The sequence below is a fragment of the Phocoena phocoena genome, chromosome 2 (genome assembly GCF_963924675.1).
Source record: "Phocoena phocoena chromosome 2, mPhoPho1.1, whole genome shotgun sequence".
Lineage (NCBI taxonomy): Eukaryota > Metazoa > Chordata > Mammalia > Artiodactyla > Phocoenidae > Phocoena > Phocoena phocoena.
This window is the reverse complement of record NC_089220.1, coordinates 54,557,700-54,582,045: the sequence shown is the minus strand read 5'-3', so window position 1 is coordinate 54,582,045 and position 24,346 is coordinate 54,557,700.

Genomic DNA, 24,346 nt, shown 5'->3' with positions numbered 1-24,346 from the left:
TGGATGGACCTAGAGACTGTCATACAGAGTGAAGTATGTCAGAAAGAGAAAAACAAATACCGTATGCTAACACATATATATGGAATCTAAAAAAAAAAGAAAAAAAATGGTCAGAAGAACCTAGGGGCAAGACGGGAATAAAGATGCAGACCTGCTAGAGAATGGACTTTAGGCTATGAGGAGAGGGAAGGGTAAACTGGGACAAAGTAAGAGAGTGGCATGGACATATATACACTACCAAACGTAAAATAGATAGCTAGTGGGAAGTAGCCGCATAGCAGAGGGAGATCATCTCAGTGCTTTGTGACCACCTAGAGGGGTGGGATAGGGAGGGTGGGAGGGAGGGAGATGCAAGAGGGAAGAGACATGGGAACATATGTATATGTATAACTGATTCACTTTGTTATAAAGCAGAAACTAACACACCATTGTAAAGCAATTATACTCTAATAAAGATGTTAAAAAAAAGAAATACTGCTGTTAAAAACACTGATGCTGAGAATCCAAGAGGCAGAGTCAAGACGGAGGTGTGGGAAGATGTGAGTTAGCATCTCCCTACAACTAGGGCACCCACCTACCACTGGTGGGGTACTCTGACACCCAAGGAGATGGGAGGAGCCCCAAAGTGAACCAGTAGGATGTAGGGAGACTGAGAGGGGAGGAGAAGTGGAGGCCAGACAGGATCAGCACCCCTGAAGCGGGCGCTGATAGTCACCCTAGTCCAGGAAGCGTAGAGAGTCCCATACATGATAAACCCTAGGAAAAATACAACAACACACATATTAATCAAACTAACAAAAATTAAATTCAAAGAAAAAATATTAAAAGCAGCAAGGGAAAAGCAAAAAATAGCATACAAAGGAATCCCCATAAGGTTATCAGCTGATTTTTCAGTGGAAAGTCTGCAGGCCAGAAGGGAGTGGCAGGATATACTTAAAGTGATGAAAGAGAAAAACCTACAACCAAGATTACTCTACCCAGCAAGGATCTCATTCAGATTTGATGGAGAAGTCAAAAGCTTTTCAGACAAGCCAAAGCTAAGAGAATTCAGCACCACCTAACCAGCTTTACAACAAATGCTAAACAAACTTCTCTAAGCAGGAAACACAAGAGAAGGAAAAGACCCACAAAAACAAACCCAAAACAATTAAGAAAACGGTAATAGGAACATACATATCGATAATAACCTTGAATGTAAATGGATTAAATGTCCCAAACAAAAGACACAGATAGGCTGAATGAATACAAAAACAAGAGCCGTATATATGCTGTCTACAAGAGACCCACTTCAGACCTACGGACACATACAGAATGAAAGTAAAGGGATGGAAAAAGATATTCCATGCAAACGGAAATGAGAAGAAAGCTGGAGTAGCAAGACTCATATCAAATAAAATAGACTCTAAAATAAAGATGGTTACAAGAGATAAGGAGGAACACTACATAATGATCAAAGGATCAATCCAAGAAGAGATATAACAATTATAAATATTTATGTCCCCAACATATGAGCACGTCAGTACATAAGGCAAATGCTAACAACCATGAAAGAAGAAATGGACAGTAACACAATAATAGTAGGGGACTTTAACGCCCCACTTACACCAATGGACAGATCATCCAAACAGAAAATAAATAAGGAAACACTAGCTTTAAATGACACAACAGACCAGATAGATCTAATTGATATTTATAGAACATTCCACTGGAAAGTTGCAGAATACACTTTCTTCTCAAGTGCACATGGGACATTCTCCAAGATAGATCACATCTTGGGTCACAAATCAAGCGTTGGAAAATTTAAGAAAATTGAAATCATATAAAGCATCTTTTCTAACCACAACGCTATGAGATTAGAAATCAATTACAGGAAAAAAACTGTAAGAAACACAAATACGTGGAGGTTAAACACTGTGCTACTAAATACCAAGAGATCACTGAAGAAACCAAAGAAGAAATTTAAAAATACATAGAAACAAATGACAATGAAAACATGATGACCCAAAACCTATGGGACACAGCAAAAGCAGTTCTAAGAGGGAAGTTTACAGCAATTCAATCTCACCTCAATTAACAAGAAAAATCTCAAATAAACAATCTAACCCTACACTTAAAACAACTAAAGATCAATAAAACTAAAAGCTGGTCCTTTGAGAAGGTAAACAAAATTGATAAGCCCTTAGCCAGACTCATCAAGAAAAAAAGGAGAGGAGGCAAATCAATAAAATTAGAAATGAAAAAGGAGAAATCACAACAAACACTGCAGAAATACAAAGGATTATAAGAGACTACTACAAACAACTATATGCCAGTAAAATGGACAAGCACAAAGAAATGGACAAATTCTTGGAAATGTACAATTTTCCAAGACTGAACCAGGAAGTGTTAGGAAATATAAACAGACCTGTCACAAGTAGTGAAATTGAAACTGTAATTTAAAATCTTCCAACAAACAAAAGTCCAGGACCAGACGGCTTCACGGGTGAATTCTATCAAACATTTAGAGAAGAGCTAACACTGATCCTTTTCAAACTCTTCCAAAAAATTTCAGAGGGAGAAACACTCCCAAATTCATTGTACAAAGCCACCATCACCCTGGTACCAAAACCAGAAAAAGATATCACAAAAAAAGAGAATTATAGACTAATATCACTGATGAACATAGATGCAAAAATCCTCAACAAAATACTAGCAAACAGAATCCAACAACACATTAAAAGGATCATACACCAAGACCAAGGGGGATTTATCCTAGGGATGCAAGGATTCTTCAATATACACAAAGTAATCAATGTGATACTCTACATTAACAAATTAAGAAATAGGGCTTCCCTGGTGGCGCAGTGGTTGAGTCCACCTACCAATGCAGGGGACACGGGTTTGTGCCCCGGTCCAGGAGGATCCCGCATGCCGTGGAGCAGCTAGGCCCGTGAGCCATGGCCACTGAGCCTGCGTGTCCAGAGCCTGTGCTCTGCAGCAGAAGAGGCCACAGCAGTGAGAGGCCTGCGTACCGCAGGAAAAAAAATTAAGAAATAAAAGCCATATGATCATCTCAAAAGGTGCAGAAAAAGCTTTTGACAAAATTCAGAAAGTGGGCATAGAGGGAACCTACCTCAACATAATAAAGGCCATATATGACAAACCCACAGCAAGCATCATACTCAATGGTGAAAAACTGAAAGCATTTCCACTAAGATCAGGAACAAGACAAGGATGTCCACTCTCACCACTCTTATTCAACATAGTTTTGAAAGTCCTAGCCACAGCAATCAGAGAAGAAAAAGAAATAAAAGGAATACAAATTGGAAAAGAAGAAGTATAACTGTCACTGTTTGCCAATAACATGATACTATACATGTTAAAATCCTAAAGATGCCACCAGAAAACTATTAGAACTAATCAATGAATTTGGTAAGGCTGCAGGATACAAAATTAATGCACAGAAATCTCTGGCATTCCCATGCACCAACAATGAAAAATCAGAAAGAGGAATGAAGGAAACACTCCCATTCACCACTGCAACTAAAAGAATAAAATACCTAGGAATAAACCTGCTTAAGGAGGCAGAAAACTATAAAACACTGATGAAAGAAATCAGAGATGACATAAACAGATGGAGAAATATACCATGTCCTTGGATTGGAAGAATCAATATTGTGAAAATGACTATACTACCCACAGCAATCTACAGATTCAATGTAATCCCTATCAAACTACCAATGGCATTCTTTACAGAATTAGAACAAAAAATTTTACAGTTCGTATGGAAACACAAAAGACCCCAAATAGCCAAAGCAATCTAGAGAACGAAAAATGGAGTTGGAGGAATCGGCTCCCTGACTTCAGACTGTACTACAAAGCTACAGTAATCAAGACAGTATGGTACTGACACAAAAACAGAAATATAGATCAATGGTACAGGATAGAATGCCAAGAGAAACCCAAGCACATATGGGCACTTAATTTACAACAAAGGAGGCAAGAACATACAATGGAGAAAAGACAGCCTCTTCAATACGTGGTGCTGGGAAAACTTGACAGCTGCGTGTAAAAGAATGAAATTAGAACACTACCCAACAGCACACACAAGAATAAACTCCAAATGGATTAAAGACTTAAATGTAACACCAGACACTATAAAACTCTTAGAGGAAAACATAGGAAAAACATTCTTTGACATAAACCACAGCAAGATCTTTTTTGACCCACCTCCTAGAGTAATGGAAATAAAAACAAAAATAAACAAATGGGACTTAATTAAACTTAAAAGCTTTTGCACAGCAAAGGAAACCATAAACAAGACAAAAAGACAACCCTCAGAATGGGAGAAAATATTTGCAAATGAAACACAGACAAAGGATTAATCTCCAAAATATACAAACAGCTCATGCAGCTCAATATCAAAAAAACAAACAGCCCAATTAAAAAATGGGCAGGGGCTTCCCTGGTGGCACAGTGGTTGAGAGTCCACCTGCCAATGCAGGGGACACAGGTTCGTGCCCCAGTCTGGGAAGATCCCCCATGCCGCGGAGCAGCTGGACCCGTGAGCTGTGGCCGCTGAGCCTGCACATCCGGAGCCTGTGCTCCGCAACAGGAGAGGCCATAACAGTGAGAGGCCCGCGTACCGCAAAACAAACAAACAAACAAAAAATGGGCAGAAGACCTAAAGGGACATTTCACCAAGACAAACAGATGGCCAAGAGGTACCTGAAAAGATGCTCAACATCACTAATTATTAGAGAAATGCAAATCAAAACTACAATAAGGTATCACCTCATGCCACTCAGAATGGCCATTATCAGAAAAGCTAGAAACAATAAATGCTGGAAAGGGTGTGGTGAAAAGGGAACCCTCCTACACTGTTGGTGGGAATGTAAACTGATACAACCACTATGGAAAACAGTATGGAGTTTCCTTAAAAAACAAAAAATAGAACTACCATATGACCCAGCAATCCCACTCCTGGGCATATACCCTGAGAAAACCATAATTCACAGAGACATGTACCATAATGTTCATTGTAGCACTATTTATAATAGCCAGGACATGGAACCAACCTAAATGTCCATCAACAGATGAATGGATAAGGAAGATGTGGCACATATATACAATGGAATATTAGCCATAAAAAAAAAAGGAATTGAGTTATTTGTAGTGAGGTGGATGGACTTAGTCTGTCATACAGAGTAAAATAAGTCAGAAGAGAAAAACAAACACCATTTGCTAACGTATATTTATGGAATCTAAAAAAAAAATGGTACTGATGAACCTAGTTGCAGGGCAGGAATAAAAAGGTAGACATAGAGAATGGACTTGAGGACATAGAGTGGGGAGAGCGAAGCTGGGGCTAAGTGAGAGTAGCATCGGCATATATACACTACCAAATGTAAAATAGTTGGCTGGTGGGAAGCAGCATAGCACAGGGAGATTGGTGCGGTGCTTTGCAATGACCGAGAGGGGTGGGATAGGGAGGACAGGAGGGAGGCTCAAGAGGAAGGGGATATGGAGACATGTGTATGCATATTGTTGATTTGCTTTGTTGTGCAACAGAAACTAACACAGTATTGTGAAGCAATTATACTCCAATAAAGTTCTATTTAAAAAAAAATCCAGAAGCCATGAAAGTAGACTGATATATACGATTACATTAAAAGATAAGCATTGTGCCTGGCTAAAGCAACTAAGTACACAGTCAAAGGGTCACTGACCAACTACGAAAAATATTTGCAACTCATATTACAAACAAAGGGCCAGTGTCTCAAATATATCAACATAAACAGCTTCCAAAAGTTGATAAGGATAAAGAACAACTTAAAAGAAAACTCAACAGGGCTTCCCTGTGGCGCAGTGATTAAGAATCCGCCTGCCAATGCAAGGGACAGGGGCTCGATCCCAGGCCCTGGAAGATCCCACATTCCGCGGAGCAACAAAGCCTGTGCGCCACAATTACTGAGCCTGCACTCTATAGTCCATGGGCCATAACTACTGAAGCCCACGTGCCTAGAGCCCAAGCTCCGCAACAAGTAAAGCCACCACAATGAGACGCCCGCGCACCACAATAAAGAGTAGCCCCCGCTCACCGCAACTAGAGAAAGCCCACGCACAGCAACGAAGACCCAACACAGCCAAAAATAAAAACAAATAAATTAATTAATTTAAAAAAAGAAAAATTAACAAAGATAGTTCAGAGCAAATAAAATTCAAATGGCTTTCAAGCATTTGAAAATATGCTTAATATTAATCAAAATAAGAGACATGCAAATTAAAACAAGCTATCATTTTTATCTATTGGATCGTAAAAAATTTTTAAATCTGACATCTTTTATACGCTACACTATGGGGAAACAAGCCTTCTCGTACTTCTCGTACTTCTCTTACTGGCAGGAGTGCATATTGGTACAACTCCACTAGAGGACAATTTGGTAATATCTATCAGAATTACAAATGAATTTTCAGTAATCCCACTGCTGGGACTTTATTCTTTATATATAACTGCATGCATACAAAATATACAAGGTTACTCATTGTAATGTTCTCGTAATAGCAGAAGGTTGGGGGAAACACTCAAGAACTCATCAACAAGGACGTATGTCACATCCGTAAGATGGCATGTTAGACAACTGTGGGGGAAAAATTAGGAAGTTCTTTGTGTACTGATAGGGAAAGATCTCTAACACATATTGCTGGGTGAAAAACAGTAAGGGCTGAACAGTTGGCTACCTATTGTGTAAGAAAGGGGGAAATATTTGCTTGTATTTGCACAAAGAAGTTTTGGAAGACTAGGTGAGAAACTGAAAAAAAAAGGGTCTGTGTTAGAGGAGTAGGATGGGCTTGAGAAGGGAGGAAATGGAGTGAATGGGAATAGCAGTGTTTTGGTATTTGGACTATGGGACTGTATTACCTAATTAAAACTATTTTTTGAAGAGAAAAAACAAAAACAAAAACACTGATGCCTGGTGTCCTAACCCAGAGAATCTAATTCAATATGTCTCAGGTATGGCCTGTGTATTGAAATTTAAAATTTTCACCCCATTATTCAAATGTATAGCCACAGGCCCCTGAAATCCATACAGAGGGTTGTATCACTATATCACTGAATGATCTGGGAAGATCATTCTTTCAACAGTCAGTATTCACTCTGAGGCAGATACCGTGCTGGATGCTGGGACACAGATTAAATAAGACAAGATCTCTATCCTCAAGGAGCTTACTTCTTCATGGAAGTGTCAGACATAAAACAGATAATCACAATATCTTTAATAAGTCTTGTGATAGTGATATAACCCAGATGCCAACCACACTACCAACCCTTCCAGTTTAAAGGATGCCATTTGTTAATGGTCACAGTATTCAGAATAGTTGGTCCTATTTTCTCCATAGCAGGGGAATTTTTCTCCAGGACCTCAGAGCTGTGGTTCTGTAGACTCTGCTGCCACTAGGAGCCAAGAGGGTTTCTCCATCACAGTCCACTCTGTAGGTAGATGCTCCCTTCCCTCTTGAGATCCAGGAGGAAATGAGAAACAACAAAACACCCTCCAGTAGACACTGTTCTTTGGCTACTACAGACATCCTCCCCACCCACCACTACCATTTCTTCCCTCTGTGTAACCAGAACATCAATTTTGTGTTTAGGTAAATATCAGGGAATTCAGGCTTCCCTCTGTGGGTCCAGGAGTTGAATCATGATCAATTTGTAGCAGTCATGGTAATACTTTCCCTTGACAGATAAGGTCTTTCCCAGCCACCTTTGTAACTAGTGGTGACAACGTGACACAGTTCTGGCCAATAGGATAGAAGGGGAAGTCTGAGAGTGGGTGCCTAGAAAGATGTATCCATGATAGGAGAAAGAAAGGTTTTAGCCCTTTTCTCCTTTTTCCTGTCTTAAAAGAAAATGTAATGTCTGGAACTAAGGCAGACATCTTGAGACCATGAGGCAACAAACACAAGCACAAAAAACAACATGCTGAGAAGAAAGAGTGAAAGAACCTGAGTCCTGAAACCTTACTGAGCCTCTGCTCCAGCCCAGGACAGACATCATCCTGACCTCTTACCTTATGCAAAAAATAAAACCTTGTTTGTTTAAGTTACTCTTCATTGGGCTTTCTGCTACTATCAAAATCATGATTAACTAATACACAGTCCTTCCTTCCTTGTCACTTTGTCCTTTGAGCCTCCAGAAGACTAACATATTAGAGAGCAATGTAATTATGAAGCTCTTTACTGAAGGGAAGTTCAAAAGAGAAATACCATGCAGGATGGACAAAATTAGCATCCCGGTTAATCTGGACTTTTACATGCACCATATAAGCGAGGCATCTCAAGATGTTGGCCTTCATCCCTCACAAGGAAGGTGACCACCTTGTAGTTCCCTCTGATTCTGATCAGGCCCACTGCCCTGAGGTTCACAGACCTGCTGTGGATAGGGACAGCATTGCAACTGTTAAACTAAAAAACTACATTTCCCAGGATCCCCTTCCCTGTATGGTTCTGAGGTAGGTTGTACAAAAGAAGAACTTGCATGAGATTTGAAAGGCAGGAGTAAAGCAGTGACCACTACTCTCTGAAGGTCATTGTTGATAGATACAGAGACGGGTAGATGTAGAAAGAACCAGCAGATTCTATTTTATCCTCACTCTCCTCTGATCCGTGTCCAACTTTTCTTCCCAAATGCTGACATTTTTGACTGCAGGCCCACCACTGGACATTTGGCTGCAGGCTCACCAGAGGCAGTAGCTACACAGAGGCAAGAGCCCACCATAGACCTTCCTTTTCACAGTACCACTCTGCTTGCTAGACATGCTTAGCTTCTCAGATGGACCAGTGAGTCATTTCTTTTCTGATCCAGCAACTCCCTTTCCAGATCTTCACTTGCCCATCTCTTCAACTGTATAGGTCTAATTCCTATAATAATTTCCTTATCCCATACGCTCTGCTCCCCTAACTGATATGCCTGGCCACCCACTCCCTACTTCACACGTATAAAAGCCATTCTCAATTTCTTCCTCACATCAGGTGGTGATATTACCCCCATCCTATTGCAGTTCTTTAACCAAAGCGAACATGTGTCCCCCAATTCTAGCTCCAGTTTTCCTCCTGCGAGAGTGGCAAGCCTGCTGATTCTCTTACTAGGGTACCAATTAAATAAGCACTTTTCTCAGTGACAAACATTAGCTTTCCCTGGAGACAAATAAGTCTCCAACGTAGAAAAAAGAACATTTCTCTGGTAGTAGCACTCTGGCTTGCCATGAAGAAACAACGGGCAACACATTTTCACTCAGAACACTGGGGTTCTGTTCAGCTGGGCTGCGACAAGGCAGAGAGAGTCACACAGCTGCATCCTGCCTCCCAGGTAATGGCCCCAGCTCAGGTTGTATCCTTTTGAGCTAGAGTCTCTCTCTCATGAAAAGGTTGGGGGAGGGAGTTATTTGGCAATCCTCCCACCACAGAGTGGGAAATGAGAAAACTCCAAAGATAGAGTGAGAAATGTAGCTGAAGAGGTCTAGAGAAGGTTTCACATGCATAGGTGGTTACGCTTTAGCTAGGGCCTAAGGCAGGGAGAATTATTTTCAAGGAGAGTATCCCCCGCTATCTGACTCAAATCACTCCTGAGTCCACATATTAAGGAAGAGTGAGAATAAGAAGGGGATACAGCATTATCTGAGCCTACCCCAATTCCTGTTTCAAACAAATTGAAATGAAGAAGGAGAAAAGTTTTCACAGAAGTTCAGTAAAATATCAACCTTGTTTTCTTCCATAAAATTTCTAGCCACAGATTTTTAAACGCTAGAATCCAATGACTCATAACCCACAATCATTTTGTAAAATAATAAATGTTAGCACGGAAACCTCTTCACAACCATTTTTCTGAGGAGGAGACAAGAACTGCCATTTAGACCTTTCTTTCTCAAATTCCAAAGCTGCCCCCAAATGGGCATACCTTGACCTCCAGAATAAAAAAGTGACATCAAAAGCAAACTATTTCTCCACCGTCTTTTCAAAGGAAACAGCAATTGTTTAAAAATTAAGACTTAAATTTAGGTTTCCTTAAAGACAGACAGCACTTTAACATGTAAAAGAGATCATAAAGTTCTGCCGTAAAATTAACTTTCATCCCAGTGAACTTTTCTTAAGCTGCTGAAATATTGCTATGAAAGGTCAAATCGTTAGTAAACTCTAGAGAGCAAGATTGTTCAAATAACGTTCAGATTGAAATCGGCAAATAATGTACCTTCCATTTGAGTAGGATAAGACTGGAGTGGGCAGAAGAGGATAAAATGCAGCTTGGGAAAGTCATTTAAATGTAACCAATATGGATCTCATTCAACAAACTCACATGTGAAAGAAAAATCACTTCTATTTACTATGGGTCAATATAATTTTTGGCCAGGAGAAAACCTGAGGCGCTCTCAGTGCTCCCACACACACTACCAGGGCTGAGCCAAGGCTCCACAGTCTTACCTAACACCAATGCAGAAGGAAGGTCACTCTAGACATTGGGCATCTGCCTGAACAGGTCATGCCCATGAGCTGATCTTCACGGTTTCCTTCAAATCCAACAGCCCTCTCCAGCTTTCTTGTCACAAATGGGACATGAGAGTCTGCTGAGGCTGGAAACCCAGCCCTGGGTACTGTCTCCCTGCTCACACAAACTCCCCTCTTTAGTCTGGCTACACCTTTGGAACAGAGGCCAGAGCAGTGCACCCTACAAACCATACCCCACGGATCCCCTTCTCCTTTCAGTCTCAGATGGTATCCCCATGCTCCCTCCAGCTTCTCTGGGACACCCTGACTCTTCCTTCAAACCCTGTCATCCCTCTTTTTTAACAAAACACTTTGGTGGCTGCTACGGTCTGACTGTTTGTATCCTCCCCACCCACTTCTCCCCCCACCCCCCAGCCAAAACGCATATGTTGAAACTTAATACCCAATGTGATGGTATTAGGAAGTGGGGGCCTTTGAGACATGATTAAATCGTGAGAGTGGAGCCCTCGTGAATGGAATTGAGCTCTTAAGAATAGAAGCCCCACAGAGCTCCCTGGCCACTTCTACTGTGTGGGTTACAGCAAAAAGAGAGTCATCTAGAAACAGGTTCTTACCAGACACCAAATCTGTCAGTACCATGATCTTGGACTTCCAAGCCTCCAGAACTGTGAAAAATAATAGTTATTGTTTATAAGCCACTCAGTTTATGGTATTTTTGTTACAGCAGCCTGAATAAACTAAGACAGTGACTGATTAAACCCAGAATCTAAGTCATTACCTAAACTAATTTCCTCCCCCCAGAAGCCTCAATCCCTCAACTTTCACTCCTTTACTTGCTTTGTTTTCTTTATAGCACTTTTTTGAAAATCAGTTATTTGTATTTCTAATTGTATAGCTCTTCCTATACATTTCTCCCTAGATATCTTTCTATTCATTTATATAAAATGTAAACTAATATCTAGAATAATGCCTGATCTGTGATAGACACTTGATAAATAGCCATTGAATAAGTGTTGAACACACAATTTAGCCATCAAACAACTAGTTTTCTTGTCTTCATGAGCAGAGAGTGTTTAATCACCAAACCCTCCCTGGAGGCAAAGGAAGATATTTGTTTCACATCCGTCTAGCACACTGAGTGGAAGCGGAAAAAAATACGTTTCCATGTTTAAAATAGTCTGAATGTTCTCCTCTTGCCACATATGTTTTCAGGATAAACGACTATTAGGCGGCCTCAGGTCTCCAGGAAGCTCTCATATTGTCCTGCAGCTAATTTGTTGCAGACCTGAGGACCTCATTTTCTCCCCATGACGTGCAGTGGGAGAAACATGTGAAACCTGGGAGGAAGGGAAGAGGAGGAGGACAGAGGGAACTCCTGATCTTGCTGTTTATCCTCTACTTCTGTTATATTTCAATCATTAAAATATATCATGGGGTTCCAGGAAATTATATGAAAACCTGTTTGTTCAGAACAGTTAAACTAATCAGTTAAAGGAAGAAAATACATAAGAATTAAATTTAAAAAATTGTAATTGACAGATGGGAAAGAAATAGTCAAGAGGAAAAGGTCTGTTAAAAAATATATTCTCATTAGTTGACTTTTATCTAGTCTATAGAAAAGTAGGACTCTATTTCACAAAAAAGTGAGATGTCATGTCTCTTTATCACTGTGTGATTGCACTTATAATGCATTCATCAGGCTTGTTGACTCAAGTCATTACATCCTAATATGGATTAGCTAAATTGTTGGAACACAGATGCACACTCCAAGAGAGCATGAATTTTAAAATTCAATTTTATGTTACATTTCTTGAGAAGTTTTTACTGTGATTTGAAATCCACCCTGGAAGAGCATAGTAGAATATTCTGCCCATTTGTATTTTATGTGACAAAACCAACAGGTTCACCATTTATTCCTAACTAAAACTGAATTGTCAGAATTGCAATAACTGTCAGCCTCTAAAGAGCTTATCTCATGTCTCACAGTTTAATTGGATTGTTTTCTGAAACAGTCTTTCCTTTTCAATTTCATAAAGACCATAAATGCTTATATTATTGTTCTTTTGTTCTCTTTCCTCAGAAAGAGGAAAGACTTGTTCATTTTAATTTTTAGTCATAGTGGCCTAAGATGACCCTGCTTTTCCTTCTAATCCAAAATTCAAGTAAACTGCAACTGTGGAACCATTTGACATCTTTCCATCTATGACTGCATGAATAAGATAAGAAGGACCTTAATAAGGAAAGCAATTAGTGAATCATATACATTTGCAAGTGATCAAAATCATAAAGTGGCAAAGCAAATTTCATTTGACAAATAAATGATTCTTAAGCTATGAACCTGAAGCTGGACCAGTTATCAAAACATCAAAGCACAAAATGACAGCAGGCATTATTTAGTCATGCCAAACTCCCAACTGTAAGTGCTCTGACCTGAGATAGCCCTGGGGTAGCAAATGAACTACTCAACAAAATTTACTCTTAAGGAAGTGTATATAAGTGATGAATACTTCTTGGGCATTAAAAACTAAAATAAGATTATACTGGAAAAACTGTCATCCATAAATACATCATAATTTGTTGAAGCCCTCATCATGCTTGGCACTATATTAGGCGCTATGGTAATACAAAAATTTTTAAACTTGGTTTAAAATATCGTTATAGCACAAATGTAAAAAAGAAAGCAGAAAAAAGGTTTTAAATATTCTTTTATCATCAAAACGTATGTCATAAAGAGTGGGATCCAAGCAGCACATCTAGATACACATATAGCTACAAATATGATTTCAATTATACACACACACACACACACACACACACACAAATATTAATTAACAGCAACCATCTCTGGGTGGTGGAATGAGTAATTTTCACTTTATTGTTTATACCTTTACAAGTTTACAAAATACTACAATAACTGCATATTACCTTGGTAATCACAGACATAAAAGCATATTTAAGTCATCTTAACTCTCTAAATGATATCTACCTAATCTAGGATTCTTATATCCCAACTATCAAAAAGATGCTTTATATACTATATATTAAATACATACTAAACCTAGGGTATTAAGACTATAACCTTGTCACAGCATCCGGGAAAATGTAATTCATCCCCTGCCCTATTTATTATTCTCATGAGAATCTGAAGCTCCCCACCCCTCCCCCACCAACACACACACCAGAATGCAGGCAAGCAAATTCTCCATTTCTTTACACTTGGAAGGCAATGTCTAAATCGCAAAATCTTCATTAGATAATTTTAGGTAAGACACCCTTGAGATACCTCCAAATTTCACTATAGAGGACTACCATCTGCCAATCAAGGGCCAGGTTAGGCTCTTTAGAGGCCTAAATAAACATTGAAGATATTAGATCCTTCACATGTAATTTTTCAAAGTGATACAAAAATCACATATACACTAAAATTAAAGTCACCTCTGTTTAAATGTTCTACTTACAAAGTTCGGGTTCAGAATTCTCTTTTCAGTAGTGGAGGCAGATGGTTTTCTGCTGATGCCCTAAGCAAGTCCATTCTCTATCCTTTGCCTAATCCATCCGTGCACTTAAACACTGATCAGCTCTGCTCCCCTACTCAATTCTGCAGTAAAAGACTGCAGGTTAGGGAATTGAATTACCAGCCCATTCGCTATTCGTATAAATATCCCACCTCAAAAGTCAAGGTTTTCAAATCAACAATAAAAACACATTTTGTAAATTCTTTTTCTTCCTGTCTGAAGCACATCACACAAAGCCCTTTCTACAAGGTCAGATGCCAACTCATACGTCACTCCCCTTGTTTCCATCCCTTACAAAAGCATTCGTTTACTCACAAAACAAACTAAATGTAAGTATGTATGTTTGTTTATATATGTTTTAGACATTTTAAGACTTGATTTTGAATTAAGAAAGATGCTACCAACAGAGAGCTCGTGTTTCAGGAAGCAGAGACTTCAGAACGAAAACCAAGACTGAATCCAGCTGTCTGAAATAATTGATTGTCAACAGCTTGAGACGGGTTTGTGTTGTACTCCGTGTTTAAGTGTTAGCAACTATAAATTTTCAAGTGTAGCTAACACCTAAAGAGAAGGAGAGAGCTTTCAATGTTACTATTTAAGCTTAATTGACAATAAAGAAAAAGGGAAATGCAGCTTTATTTGTAATCTGAGAGACCATACACACAAAAGAGAATATGTTTCTACCATTATGCTCTCATAGTAGCAGTAACTAAAGAATTCAGAACCAAGGGGTTCAGGAATTCAAGAGTCCATTAGGTAGACGGAAGTATTACACTACAGACACTGGCCTCCCTTTCATTTGAGATGGATGTTTGTTACATGTCCTATTTAATATGGAATAAATAAGACACACAGGCCCCAGGTCATCCAGAGAGGGTCTGCAGCTGTCACCTTCATTGTCACCTTAGCTATGAGGCAGAACTGCCAGACAATTTTTTCTGTGTGGCTCTAAGAGATCTTCAAGTCATACCTTCAAAAGGAACTGACAGGTAATTGCCTCTAACCCAATTCTCTTTCATCACCAAATGGATTTTGAAATATAATTCAGACTTTTTTTTGTTTTAATCCAACAAAACTGCTTTCAGAAATGCATTAGCACACATAAACGTTGTTTTATTAATGTATACTTATACTAGTTCAGCCTCCATGTATGTGTTTATGTTGTTATTATCAGACTGAGTCCATAAAGAGGGCTGACTTTATACTTAGGCAAAATCCAGGTTTCCACCTGGTATAATGTGAGGTGTATGCTAAATGGCTCAATTTTTCAAAATTACTCCTCTTTGCCATGAAGGCTAGAAAGTTCCACCATTTAAAATTTGCTGAATACCGGAGCTTCCTTAGAATACCCTTGGAGACAATTATAATTCCCAAGAACTAGTCGTTAAACAATATAAAGCCAGTTATTTATAAAAATAATTTTTCATGTACAATAAAAGTGTCTAAAATTTTCTATTTGATTAGAGACTATAAGTTATTGGACTTCCTTATCAATGAACAGTTTAAAAACCAAAAAGAAAAAAAATAACCAATCACTTATATTGAAGTATCAACACCAGAGCTGCCAAATTCAATGGGCTTTTCTCTGTTCTTATCTTATTCTACTTTCCAGTACTATTTTCCAACATCAATCCCTCTCTTCTCTGTTTCCATGACTCCAATCCCTCCAGGTTTTCTCACTGGTCATTTCTCCTCTATCTACTTCCTGGCTCTTCCTCTAAATTTTGAAGTGCCCAAGGGTTATTCCTGGGCACCCTTCTCTGTCTTCATTCTCTAAGTGATCTCATCAATTTTCATAGATTTATAGACTATTCGAGTGTTAGTGATTCCCAAATTTATATCTCTAGCTCAGACCTTTTTCTCTGAGCTCCAGACTCAGACAAAAACAGGCCATTTGAAACCTTTAGTCGCAGGTCTTACAAACCTCCCAAACTTAACATATTCAAAATGGGAGTTTTCGCCATTTTATCTATCAGTTGAACAGGGTAGCACCAGCATCCCATCCAGTTACTAAAGCCAGAAACCAAAGAGTCATCCCTGAATTCCCCCCTTTCTCTCATGCCATTCAACCAAAAACAGATCTTGACTCTACCCACACGTCTTTTGTTGCTCTGTGCCCGTAGCATACCAGGTGACCATTACCTCTTAGCTAGATTCCTGCAACTGCCTCCTCCTTGCTCTCCCTTCTACCACTGCCCCACACAGAAGCAAAAGCAACCCTGACACATACTTTGAACCAGACATTTCCTTTCTTAAAACATTTCCATGGCTTCCTGGTTCACATGGAATAAACCTTCCCACAATGTCTTATAAAATCAAACCCTCACCTATGTCTTCATTACTCTCCACCTTTGCTCTGAGACCTCCACCCACTCCCACTGTAGCTCATAAAGCTCTTTTCCACCTCAGAACCTTTGCATATGCTAGTGGTGTGGGTGGATTCCAGATATATTTTGGAGATGAGTTTAAGGACATGAGAAAAAGGGGAGATTCAAGGACAACTCCTGATTGGTCTTCCACTCTTCACATGACTCTCCAGGTGGCTAGCTCCTTCTCATCCTTTATAGCTCAGCCAGCCCTGAACACCATTCAGCTCAATCCTATTGACGCTCTGAATCTGTCCCCTGTCAGTCCGTATCCCTTCCATCAGGATTGGTGGAACTTCCAGCATAGGAGCAGGTACAGACTGAGGAAAGGCTCTGCCAGGTGATGTGGGACAGTGAGCCCCAGGTCACTGTTGTAGCAGGTATGAATTGAAGAATCATCAACAAGATAGTAACCCCAAAAATGAGACTATACTCATTATACAACTGTATATACTTTTTTGGCTCTGAATTCCCAATCTGCCCACAATAGATCATTTAATCTATTCTATTCTGATAAACACAGTCAAACATAAGAACTTTTTTAGTCACTTTTAGTTTAAAACTTGGTCCTCCTCTTTCAATGAAATTCAAGTACTATCTCAGTCACTATTCACAGCTCAAAGTTTTCTCTTTGAGTTTTCTTCGCCCACTATACTCCTAGACGAACCAGCCCGTGGTGCATCCTGGCAGCAAGTCAGTAAAGACAGAGAGCCTGCGTATAAGAAACATGATGCACAGCTTGTTCACAGTCCATTTTCTTCTGGTCCTGGCTGCTGGCATCCCCACTGATCTGGCTTCTGGTGCTGGTGGTGTCCGGTCGCTGGCTCTCTTTTATGGCTGGTTTGAAGGCTGTTGAGCATCCATCCGGGCAGTCTCTCCATAACCTCTTAGTGTCAGAAGAAAGGTTGTGGTTTGCCAGCTCAGCTCCCAGTTAGTTTTCCACACAGCCTCTGTATTGGGTCTCTTCATCCTACTGGAAAGCCTTGGAGGTAGTAAGCCAGTCTACAGCCTCAGGTTATTTTCTTTAGCCTGCTCTAGACCTCAAGGAAACCTATTAATATCAACTCTGACAAGCTCAGCTCCATAGGAATCTAGGGACTATCTTTGCCTCCTCTGACAGGCTGCACCCTGCCAGTTTTCTACTATCCCTCTCCCAGTTCCAGGAGTGGGTTATGCCTATATGTTCTGCCTCTCAGAGAGCTCCAGACAAGAAGATAGGACCAGTGCCTAGAGTAAATACCTCAAATTCCAAAAGAGAATTTTGGGGGGCCCTAACTTTAAGACAGGATGGACAGGTAGAATATTCTCCTCTCCTCGCATGAGACGGTGGGAAGGCACAAAACATCTAACATTCATGTTCCGTAAACTCTTCCCGACCACACTGAGTTATCATTACAATCACTTTTATATACCAAAAATGTCTGTAGCCTCCTTTTCCAGTACAAGGACAGTTTCCTTTATTTATATATTGTCTAAGAAGGATGATCATAATGTGTAGGGTTAATATAACACATCTTTATATCATTCTTTAATTTGGCTGCACTAGCAATAGCTTGGGAGAGCTGAATTATAGAGTTACGGTAATAATCATCCCTAGATTCATGCATGTTACTATTGTAGTAACAGAACTATGATAAACTAAGTCATAAATGTATAACCTTAAACCAGTAAAGAAGAAAATTATGACAGAACTTGTTATTAGATGAATGTAACAATAGAGATACAAATGTTCTTTTGTACCAGCCCCAACCTCTGGCAATTTGGGCCCCACCCAGCAAGTAAGTGGGAACAATTTGGAATGTTGAAGTTGATAAGTCCCCAAGGGTAAGGCAGTATGACTGACATCCTGAGACTAGTACCCCCCTGAGCTGTATCCTCAGGAGCCACGAAGTGTATAAACCTAAAGTGCTCACTCTTGCCTCAGAGGTGAGTGGAGGAAAGCACATTGAAAATATTCAGCCCTGTTGGTTGAGAAGCTACAGCTTTCTTCAATGGTATTTGGGTTTGGCTCCAGAAATAGCAAAACTTATCATGAATGAATGGAATGAGCCATTAAATATTTTGAATACATGGAGGCATTTGATCCTGCCTCAGAAACATCACCCATTTATCCATGATTCCTGTCTCTCCCCTACTCTTCTCTACCCATGACAACATATAACTAGGAATTAAAAAAAAAAAATCTCTGCAAGTATGCTTCCAAACAATTCCTCCTTAAGCCATCAACTTTTTTTAGCCTAACAATAGAGTGTTTACATCCTGTGTTTCTGCGTGACCCATGTCTATCTGAATGCACCAGGGGATGGGAAAGATCTTTAGGTTATAAGTGAAAGGATCTGATGAGATGACCCCTAGGTGCATAGATTCATACTTTGAAATACTTTCCTATCACACACAAGTTGTCACTAAGAATGAAGCCACCAGCTTTGCTTTTCCATTTCCTGATATCATACTCAATGACCTCTGCTTTAGGGAAAGTGACAAAGGGCCAGAAGAGTTCAGTCTCACCCAAGCAGCTTATGTGACAGCTATTGGGATTGTTCAATGTAAATGTGAGGAGAAAATGGCACTTAGGAGCAGGGCCTGGATCCACAGACAAGAGCTTGAGTCTTGCCACAGGGTTAGAGAAAATGGTGAGGTTATTGAATGAGGACCTGACATTTGGAGATTCATCAGTTCGAATCCCTTTTTCAGTTTCCAAAGCAGAGCCAAAGAAGTGGGCAGCGCTATCAGGGTGATGCTTTCCAATACTCTTCCAACCTTCGTGGAGCTGATGTAAAGGGCTCTATTCCACAGGACTGGGTTCTTAGTTTACTTAGCAAAGGATACTGAAACTAAACTAATGCAAGGGGATAAAGCAGAAACACAACTACAACTTCCCAGGCCTGACCCAGGTTCCAAACTGGGGCACAGGGTTCACTTCCCCACAATACCCAGTATGATACTAGTCAGTCAAACTCTTAAGGATGGTTGAAAGAGACACACACACCCACATGAAGGGATGAAAAAATAAGAATGAAAGGTGTTAATAGAACAGGAGACGCTTTGAAAAAGGAGACCATGCCTACATGGCAATTCCACAAGCTTTATATGTGAAGAGCTAGTGGGCATCCTCCAGCAGACCTTAATCCGACGCAGCAGCTAAGTGTCCAGGGCAAAGATGGATCACTGAGCCTGGGATGGCACTGCCAAGAATGAGGACTGCTTTTTAACAATGGGACAAAAAGGATCCAGGAGGAAACCTTTCTGCCAAATTTCAGGGCTGGCCCCAGACCCTTGAACAAGTGCATTACATAGAGAAACTACACAAGAAGCTACTCTCCGCCACACTCTGTCCTGTGTATGATGCAGAATATATTGCTTTAGCCTGACAAAGGGCTTCATGTGTGATACTAGACATGTTTGACCAGCTAACAGCATATCTGCCTTTTGCACAACACACTACCCCTCCCTTCCTTGACATAGCGGTGGTGCATGGCCTTTACAGACGAGAAGATAATACCCACAGCAATCAAAAACAAGGGCATGTTTTTACCCCTTATACACTTGAGTCTTAACAAGCCTTCTTTCTTCTTGGACATATTACAAGGTACATATTTTTTCATTCCATAAACAACAACCAAAGAGAGATAAAGCTAACAGTCAGTTTGCTTACAGAACTCAATTTTTTTTTTTAAGCAAACGGTGAGCACCTACATTTTGTGAAGCATTTTAGGAAGACTTTTTTTTAAATAGCACCAATCTGAAAATCAAATGGTACTTCCAACTAAAGCCCTCCAGGATTTTGTCATTTTAGAATTGAAAGTACTAGAGGATGTTAGGGACAGATGGTCTCAAAAGGATATCTGAAACTGGTGCTCCCAAGAATGAGAATATGATTGCTCTTACAACCCTTGCCTAAAACATCACAGTAAATTCCAAATTGGTGTCCCTACCTCCTACCCACTGTCTCCTCTCAGATCCATTTTTCCCAGGCTGTCAGAGCCATCTGTCTAAAAAATCAGTCTTAGCATTTCACTTCCTCCTTTCTTCTTCCCTCAATAAACTTCCATAAAGTCCAAATTTGTTATCATGGATTCCCCAAGCCTTTTATCATCTGGTTCTGGCCCCTCTTTCCAATCTCATCCCCTCCCCTGCAAAGGCTAGAATATCTCCCTGAACTACAAATGAGAAGTTTGGAAAATGCTATTAATTTTGTTATAACTTCATATTGTCTGTGGCAGCTAGGACAATAATATGGTAACTCTTTCCCAGAAACAGTCTTGTCAAAACCTCAAAGGAACCAATGGTTAGACTCTGATCCAAAACATAGCCCTTAAATTAAGAAGCATCCTCATTGCTGTGAGCAGTGGGATTTTTTAGGAAAGCTATATAAAATATTATTTGTGCCACAATGAAGGAGATTCAGGCCAGAATTTTAATGAATATCATAAAATCTTCTGAGAATAAGCAGTGACCACAAACTCTAACCTAATACTCCTAATACTCCTCTGGGTTATGATAATGTGATGGTTCAAAAATGGACCCTGGGGTCTTACGCTGCCCTTGTTCTCTCTGAACGGTCCCCATAAATAGATTTTTCAAAGTAGACAATCTGGTTTGGGCTCAGAAAAAGGAGATGAGAGGATGCTACTCTCCTTTCTGGCATGCTCACCACCTCGTCTGGACCCTCTTGCTGCTTAGTGCCAGACCTGCTACATTGTGCACCATGCATCATAGTTCACCTTCTTTCTTTGTCTCCCTCCCTCCGTGCCCAATGTGATTCACATTCTCTCAGTGCCCACTCCCAAATAGAGGTTGATTGGATTATTGGTCCCAAGTCTTCCCCTGTTGTAGGATTATACATCCACACTGTTTGCCATGTCACTTTTTACTGCCCTCCCACTATGGGTAATATATACTTTCCTCCCCTTTGATATTGGCTTTGCTCTGGTCATTGAATGTTAGTGGACATGACGTGAGCTGAGACCTTAACTATACTTGCGTAGTTTGGCTTGTACTTTTGTGCTCCTGATTTGCCATGAGAAAAATAACAGGTAGTGGCTGGTCCAAGGAGAATGAGAAAACTTGGGTATATGTAAATGCAGCTGATCCCAGCAAAACCCAGCAAAGCCACAGACAACCCACAGCCCTATGAGCAAAAATATATAAATGTTTGTCTTTGCAAAACACTGAGTCTCTGAGATGGTTTGTTACTCAGCATTATTGTGGCAAGAACTAAATAATACCCTAGCCAATAAACTAATTTTCATGAGGGCAATAATGATCAATATTACCTTCCATAGCCAGGCTTTTATCTATGGAACGGAAACAATAAAAAGAACCTAACTCAAACAGTTAGAGCAAGAAATAGATAAAAATTGTAAAATCCTTAGGTAGGGGATGGCCCACAGAAAAACACAATAGAGTAATTTTGAGGTTATTTGATTAATCTGTTACTTTCCCAAGTTTATTTGTGTTTTCAAATGTTTTCCCCAAATAGGATGGTTGAATTTATAAGTTCAGCTTCTAGTTGAGGCCTCTAGATACTCTCTGCCCACTAATAAGCCACAATGCCTATTTGGGAAGGCCCACGGTGAAAAAGTTCAGGGATAGCTGAAAGAGGAGGGAGAAAACACAAAAGCATTTACTTGGAAAATTAGGGAGGCAGAATACACTTTAGAGGACATTCAGGCCAAAGAGTCTCCAATGAGATAAGTAGCTTGACCAAAATCCTAGAACTTAGCATCCTTTTAGCCCTCTCCTGACTTACACAGCCAAGATAAGCCTTAAGAAGCTCTTCCTGGCACTATGCATTTGCCTCCAACAAAGCTTCTGATCTGACCCACAATGGTCCAAAGCTGGCCTTTGAAGAAAGCATTACTATATCCTAGGAATATAGGAGGACTTGGTCAGAATTATCACTGATTCCTCCAGCTCCCTTTCTAAAGGAATCTATTTCTTTCTAAATTCTGGGTAAATAAGACTGTCAAAGCCAAAATGTTTCCCATAAAAACCTTGCCCTTTTCTCTAAGTACTTTAAGTGATTTGAACAAAACCCCTTTATGCTCAGTTACACAGTAGTTTTACCTACAGCATTTTAAAATAGGACAGCAGTTTAACCCAGAGGAATGAATATCTAATGGTGAACCTGGAAGCACTACAGCAAGTGAATAGTGGAGAGAGATTTGAGGGGGGGAGGAAGACTTATAAGGCCCTGCAAATCACAGCAAATATTCTTTACTTGTTTCATCTAGTGACCAAGCCAATCATGGTGGCTGAATCAGGACAAATGTACAGAAAGATTTCAATTGGTTTCTCAAGAACCTGAAAAATCATGCTGTGCTTTTCCTCTTATAAAAAGTAACAGGTGGGCTTCCCTGGTGGCGCAGTGGTTGAGAGTCCGCCTGACGATGCAAGGGACGTGGGTTTGTGCCCCGGTCCGGGAAGATCCCACATGCCGCGGAGCGGCTGGGCCCGTGAGCCATGGCCGCTGAGCCTGCATGTCTGGAGCCTGTGCTCCACAAAGGGAGAGGCCACAACAGTGAGAGGCCCGTGTATCGCAAAAAAAAAAAAAAAAAAAGTAACAGGTGAGTAGTTTTCATCACCCTCTGGGCATCAAGGTTCTGAGTCCTGCCAACATGTATGTCTATTCTGAAGGAATCTAACGTTTTTCTATAAGAAAATAAAAGGACATTTATTGGGCACCTACTATGTACTCTGCTAGGGGACTTACGATGTTATAAAGTAGGTACAGGGCCAGCTTCATGGGCATGTTGCAAGCACAATCAGATAGAGCCCTGCTCTTAAAAGCTCTGTTGTTGCCTTCTTGAAATTCTTAATGATTTTAATTTTGAGCATGTTTTGTAAGTGAAGTTCAGTGGGACAATGGGGGATGCATATGAACAGAAACAAATACATGCATGTGTCATCTATAATTTGCCACTCCACTCACACATAGCCTTCATGGCTTCCATAACATGCGTATTTCACTTTGAGTCTCACTAAAACTCAATGCACAGTGGTTCCACCAGAATTCTGTGCTCATGTTCCTTATGACACATCTATGTCTGTGTAAGCAGGGTCACTGACAGATCACAGTTCATGCTTTACCCTTTTGAATGGGGCCTTGCTTGGAACACAAACAGAAGGTAATGGTGTTCTAAGAAACATGAACAACCAAGGAACCCAACCATATCCTTTTTTAATCATGTTACTTCCCAGTACCACTAATGCTAAATATGATGACATAGTAAAAATGGGAAAGATAAGGCTACCAACAGTTGAGTTCATTTCAGACCTTTCTTCCTCATCAGTAAGCTAGACGTAGAGTGTATTGGTATAATATGCACATATAAAGAAGTGAAATTAAAAGTTAGTTTTGTGCAGCTTTTTTCCCCATTATTCTGGTAAGAATGAACCTGCATATGTTCATGCATATATGCATGAACAACCTATGAAATACCAATGATTCCACATACAAATTAAATGCCTTTATGCTTGCATTTACAATTATATATTGTAAATATATATTGGCATTATACAATATAAAGATGAATGGTAAAATTCATGCTAATAATTTGAAATTTAATTTTTCTGAACTTACAATGATTATACCATTATGTTTTATAAGTTATAAAATATTTATAACAGAAAAACAGCTTTATATATCACTACTTTATAGCACTTTTTTTTCCTGCTTTTTGGACAAGGAGCCTGGCAATTTCCTTTTGCTATAGCTGGCCCTGAGGTGGTACTATTATCCCTCATTTATATGAAAAAACTGAGGCTCAGCGAGATTAAGTAGCTTTCCCAAGATCACAGAACTAGCAACTGGCAGACACCAAGATTCAAACATAAGTCTGACTCCAAAGATACTGTTCCTCTACCATTTCATACTGCATCAAAAGGGTAGGTGGGGAAGGACCCAAGAGAAACTACAGGCTTGGGGCTAAATCTTTTGCTTCAACTGCTGCCCAGGTAAACTTGTTTGGAGCAAAGATT